Genomic DNA, 6,964 nt, shown 5'->3' with positions numbered 1-6,964 from the left:
GTATCCCCTTGATCTCCTTTTGTTGTGTAATTGCTCTGGCTAGGACTTCAAGTACTATGTTGAATAGGTAGGGAGAAAGTGGGCTGCCTTGACAAGGGTCTTAAAGCCCATGCCCACAAGGACACACTTACTCCAACAAGGCCATACCTCCAAATAGTACCACTCCCTGGGCCAAGCATATTCAAACCACCACATTCCACTTCCTGTCCACCAGAGGCTTGTTCAAACATATGAGTCTATAGGAGCCATACCTATACATAGCATAATGCAAAATACATTTAGTCCAACTTCAAAAGTCCACATAGTATATAGCAACAATGTTAAAAGTCCAAAGTTCAAAGTCTCTTCTGAGATTCATCCAATCACTTAACTGTAATCCCCAAAGAAAGACAGGACACCAGCTGAGCAAATTCCAAATTCTGCATCTCCATGTCTGTTGTCAAAGCTGTCTTAAGATCTCCACTCTTTTTTAATCTTTGTTGACTGCAGCAAACTTCTTTCTCCTGGACTGTTCTACTCCATATTAGCAGCTTTCCTCAGCAGATATTCCATGGCTCTGCCATCTCAAATATCTTGCCATCTTCAAGACAACTTTAATATTACAGCTTCTTGTTCCAATGTCTGGGATCCACACATAATCTCCTGGGGTCCCCCAAAGGGCTTGCCTCACTTCTCCAGCTCTGCCCTCTGTAGAACTCTAGGCTATAGTTTATTACACTCCACTGCTGCTGCTGTTCTTGGGAATCATCCTGTGGTATTAGTATCTCCAATATGCTGAGATAATCAGCTGCAACTAGACTTCATCAATAGCCTCTCATAGGCTTTCTTCATGTTGCCAAGTCTCAACTTCTTTGCAGGGCCCACCAGTCCTGGGCCATCAACTGCAATTGAGGCTGCACCTTCACCAATGGTCTTTCCTGGCCTCTTACAGTGCCAAGCCTCAGTTGTTTTCAATGATCCCTTCATACCTTCAAAACCAGTATCACCTGGATGATTCTTACAGATTACCAAGTCCAGCAGAAGCACAAGGTACAACCTTGGCTGTCTCTGAAACACAGCTTCTTTGTGCACTCAGAAAGCACTTCCCTGATTTCACTGCAGAGATGCTAAAGCCAGATTCTAAAGCCAGAGCTAAAAGAAAGATGAAATTTCAAGACCTGTAAGTCATATTAATTACTCAGAAATTACTGGTTGTTTGTGAGCCTAGAGGCTGCCTGGGGTTGAGAAAAAAGAAAAACAAACCTGGGTATACCCCATAGTTAAAACATTCCTGGGAACAGCTTAACCTTAAAGATAAAGAGGAATGTGAAGACATAACAGAGCTATCTAAACTGAGTCAACAACTCACAGAACTCTGACACCCTGCACGTACATGTAATTTTTCTGCTGATGTTTGAATAAGCCAATAGTGTGTCACTATGCTGAATTCCACACCCCTAAGCCCCTTACCCCATAAAAACCCCTAGCTTTCGAGCCTCATATCCGACATCCATTATCTCCTGTGTGGGATGCATGTCGGTCTGGAGCTCTGTCATTAAACGACCTCATGTAATTACATCAAGATGGCCCTTCGTGATTTTTTGGGTGCACTCCGAATCAGGGATTGAGTGGGGGTTTCCCCACTAGGTTCTATCAGAGCCACATGGCTGAAGCTTCCAAGTTCTGCTGCTTGGTAGAGCAGGAACATGGCCCCCTTTTTCTATTACATTATCACCAGCTTTCTCTTTTCCAACTCCTTGACTGCCTGAGTTGGCTGTCCTGGAATTTGCTCTGTAGATTGTACTTGAACTCAGAGACCTGTGTGGGTCTTTCTCCTGAATGCTAGGATTAAAGATATGTACCGCCCCACCTGAATTTAAGCTTTTCTTTATCAGCAACTTGCTCTGTCCCTGATTGACTTGAACTCAAGAGATCGGCTTGCCTGTATCTCCTGGATTAAAGGCTAATATTTCTATGACTAGACCTAAATTTAGCTAAGTGGGATCTTGCCCCAAACTCACCACTCCCTTAATCTGTTATCTCCTAGTTCAGCTCCATTCTACTTCCTGCTACCTCTTTAATACTGTTTTTATTTTTTAATTTTTATTTATTTAATGTATGAGTGCTCTGTTGCATATACACTCAAAGGCCAGAAGAAGGAATCAGATTCCCTTATACATGGTTCTGAGTCACCACGTGGTTGCTTGGTTTTGAGTTGAACTTAGGACCTCTGGAAGGGCAGTCAATGCTCTTAACTGCTGTGCCATCTTAGCAGCTCTAATACTTAAACCATATAGTTTGAAATTTTTCTTTGTAAGCTTGTTAAACTACATCAAAACACTCTTCATGAGACTAAACTACAGTACAGAGTCTAAACTGGCTTGTGTTGAGACCTCCTTTGCCAATGCAATTAATTTAACTCTTTTCACCTTAGCCTCAGGTAGACTCTTTGCACAAGGGCAAAAATAATCCACATTCATCACTAAAAATACCACAAAAACAGTCCCAGGCCACATACTGAAATTCTGACTCACTGAAACCTCTTAGAACAGGTCTGCATAGTTCAAATAACTCTCAGCAACAGTCTTCCATAGTCCTATAAGTATTGCCTGTTAAGCCCCACTTAAAGCATTCTACTGCTTTCCAAAGTCCCCAAATACCCAGTCCTCCAAAAAAAGTCTTGTTAGTCCTAGCACAGCAATACCTACTCTTGGTACCATCTTCTGTTTTAGTTTGGGTTTTACTTCTGTCTAGAGACACCACCAATTGGGAACCAAATGTTAAGATCATCAATATGATGGGGGACATTTCTCATTCAAACTACTGAATATAAATACTACCATGTTAAACACAGAGTACTATATATATATATATATATATATATATATATATATATATATATTTGAGACAGGGTTTTGCTGTGTAGCCTTGGTTGTCCTGGAACTTACTCTGTAGACCAGGTTGGCCTCGAATTCAGGAATCTGTCTACCTCTGCCTCCCAAGTGCTGAGATTAAAGGCGTGTACCATCACTACTCTGCTCTAACAATTTAAGTGTGGAATTCATGAATTAGTGAGAATATGCACCAATTATATTTCTATGTATGATTATCATTCAGTATTATCCTTTCTAGTTCCATGAGCAAATTTGTGAATTTCATATTTTTCTTTACAACTTAATGTGTACACATAATTTTGTGTTCTATGTTAAATACTTTGAGTCAGTAATATGTGTTAGATTGTGTTAAATTTGTTAATATTTTTTAAAGATTGGTCTCAAATATGGTCTCTTGGTAATTACTTGAAGTATATTTAGTAACAGTAGATTACTAATGCTGATGGTTGAAATATTCTGCCAGTTTTTAAACATATCATTGCATGAGCTCTTTATACTCTTTTTTATATTTAAGCTTAATTGTTCTATTATTGAGAGAAGTATATGAATATTTCCCACTGTAAAAGCATTTGTTTCTTCTTACAGATCTATATAATTTGCTTCATAATATTTTAAGGCTGTGTTTTTAATTTTATAAATATTTAGGACTGTACATTTTTTATAATAATTTAGCCCATTACAACTATGGATGCCAGGAGCCTCCCAGCTTGGGCCAGGGTAGTGGTGGATTCACAGGGTAGGACTCTGGTTATGGCTTTAAAGTCTGAGGATCTTGGGGCTTTCTAGCTCTCTAATTATACTGAAATGCTAATGATCACATCTACAAAGTCCTAAAAACTCCCTTGTTCTTTCTGAGGGTAAAAGACTGCTGCTGGTTTAGGTGATTAACACCTGTACTATAACAGCAGAGGATTAAGCAATGCAATCTTTGTTCTATCTCTGCAGGAGCTGCTGGGTTCTAACTTTCAGCCTGCTAGTCAGAAGCGAAGAAAAAGAAGACACTTAGATAAGTGATTATAAATTTTATTACCAAGTTGTTAAAAGTTTCCTATGAAAGCTATTTAAGGGGAAAAGCAGAAAGATTCTAAGTGGGGAAAGGCAAAAAGTCTCCTCTATTGATTTTAGTTCGCCATGATCTCTTTGTCCTCAGTACTTATACATCTTTCAGAATACCCAATAACATGTTACAAAGTTCATCACATGTTCACACAAAAAATCAAATCATAAATTGAAATAGATGTTTATAACAGAGAATGTTTACATGCATATCCATTAGGAGTGATTGTCTGGCTAAACATCCATCATCTGTCTGAGCTCTACAGATTCACTGAAGGTTTAAAACCATAACTAACTTATTAGTGAAGTTTTGAATAGATAAACTCAGTCAGTATTTTATCTTCTGTCCTAGCACTTATAATATATCTTTAGTTGCTTTTTAATGACCTTTGGTTAATTGTTTTACAACCTCTTGGAATGTGCTCTGAGTAGGAGAAAGCCTGGTTACCATCTAGGAGCAAATAACTGGAGACACTCGGGAGACTATCAGAGCTCTCATTGCAGCTTTGACTATCAGAAAAGGACCTAATAGCAGTCCTATTATGAAAGAGCTTAATAATCACAGATATAATTTTAGGAATTCTTATAGGATCATCAATAAGACTTAAGTCATCTATTTGTCTATATAGCATCACTACAAGATAGTACATCTTCGTGGATCTACAGAGATCTGCTCCAGAGGGGCTCCTGCTTAGTGATTGTTATATATGTCTAATAATAACAGGAAAAGCATATTAATAGCAGGCATCTTTCCTAAAATTAGTCCCTCACAGCCTTGCTTAATGAGGGCTCACCTGTTGCAAATTATATAATAATCCAAGACAGGCCACTTCAGGATGATCACCTGCAAGTTATTAGCTTGTCCCATTAAGGCTCCTGACATAGGAATTATCATCATATGCTTGATAATTTTCCTAGGCTCAAAATATGCTTGTTGCAAAGTTTATATAGCTATATCCAAAGGTACCTTTTCCTGAAATGAATACCTACTAATATAAAAACAGGATGCTAATGGAATATTGTGGGACTTTCCATTAGATCGCCTAATGGAACAAGCAGTAAGAATTTCAGAAAGTGGTGACTGACCTAGGTAATGTGTGCCAGCCAGCATTGTACATTGTTTTCTTTAATGAGGCCCTTCTGTTCTTGCTTTCCCGTGGCTAAAAAAATATATCCTTTGTTTTACTTTCTCTTAACTTTAATTAAACAAAAGCTTCTAACCTTTCTTCTAAAAAAAAAAGAAAGAAAGAAAAAAGTTGGAAAAAGCTGTTCCAACTTTCTTTGCAGTTCAAGAGCTCTTGTTTTCTAGAGATAAGCAAATACTAATTTGACCTGATCTTTTATATTTATGTCTAACTATGATCTGCTCAATTATGTTAGACACACACACACATAGAGACACACACAAACACAGAGAGAGAGAGAGAGAGAGAGAGAGAGAGAGAGAGAGAGAGAGAGAGAGAGAGGTGGAGGAGAGACATATACATGCTCTGGAATAGATATAGCTAGAAATTTAATAATAATAAACAAAAGTGAAAAACTACCAGAATTTATCATACAGGAAATATTCAGTTAGCATGCCTAATACCATCTATGTCAACTAGATATTGGGTTTGTTTGTTTGTTTGTTTGTTTGTTTGTTTTAGAGAACAAATAATAAGGTACAGAGAGTCTTGACTTACTTAACACAACAATGAGCCTGGAATTGGCATTCAGGCTTAAATAACAAACAAAAAAACATTAGATATGAAAAAGCAATGATAATCCCTTTCTTCACATTATGAATGACTCAAAATAACTTGCACTAAGGTCATTAATAAAAAATTAAATTTATTATATTAATAAATTTATGTTATAAATTTATATTATAAATAAATTATTAAACTTGCAGCAATCTATATTTTGCTTTGTCCTAACACATCTATCTTAATGTAATAGAAAACATGAACAAACTCTGCAATAGACAATACTACAAAAAATCTAGAATTGTGTGTTAAACTGCTTAAAACACAACCATAATGCATCAACAAAATAATACTATGAAAATAAAATTGCTTAGATCATTATGTATATCTATTAAAAAATCTGTGGCTTATACAACAAAGTGCTCTTTCAAAGAAAAAGCAGGTTTCCAAATGACAATTTTCCATAATTGTAGCTTCTCAGCACCATGTCAGATGCTGTAATTGAGAACTAATTTCCAGTACAGCTGTACTAAATCTTTCTAGTCTTGGAAGATAATTCTGTTTTGGGTAGCTCAGATATTAAACATCTATCTCTATCACATAGATTAAGTTACTCCATAACTTACTATTGAATTTGGGTTTTGGGTTTTTTTTTTGGGGGGGGGAGGCCAGGGGGGTTGGTTTTTGGTCTTTTGAGACAGGGTTTCTCTGTGTAGCCCTGGCTGTCCTGGAACTCACTCTGTAGACTAGGCTGGTCTTGAACTCAGAAATCTGCCTGCCTCTGCCTCCCAAGTATTGGGATTGAAGGCATGTGCTACCACTGCCAAGATTACTATTGATTCTTGAAAATGTTTACGACCTTGAATTTTAACAGGATTCCAGTCTAATTATTCACATGTTGATTTTTACCATTTTCTGGCATTTGTTCCCCAGTAACTGGAAAAGTCAGTGGAAATGATTGCCTTTCCTCAATTTCACTAAGGGGTGACACCATAGGTCAAATAGGCTGTCTATCTTGATTCTCGATTTCATTAGGTACTGTAGGTTCACCGCTAAGTACTTTCTAGTTTGATATTTCCTTTGTCTTTCTCTCTCAAGCTTTTGTATTATCATAACTACTTTGCCTTGTTATATGGCTATTTTTCAACATGTTTTGAAAGAAAATATAATTTTTTTTAATTTTTAATATTTTTATTACGTATTTTCCTCAATTACATTTCCAATGCTATCCCAAAAGTCCCCCATTCCCCCACACACACTTCCCTACCCACCTATTCCCATTCTTTTCGCCCTGGCATTCCCCTGTATTGGGGCATATAAAGTTTGCAAGTCCAATGGGCCTCTCTTTCC

Source organism: Mus caroli, chromosome 2, assembly GCF_900094665.2.
Source record: "Mus caroli chromosome 2, CAROLI_EIJ_v1.1, whole genome shotgun sequence".
Classification (NCBI taxonomy): domain Eukaryota; kingdom Metazoa; phylum Chordata; class Mammalia; order Rodentia; family Muridae; genus Mus; species Mus caroli.
The sequence above is the reverse complement of the archived record's forward strand: the minus strand, read 5'-3'. Positions refer to the sequence as shown.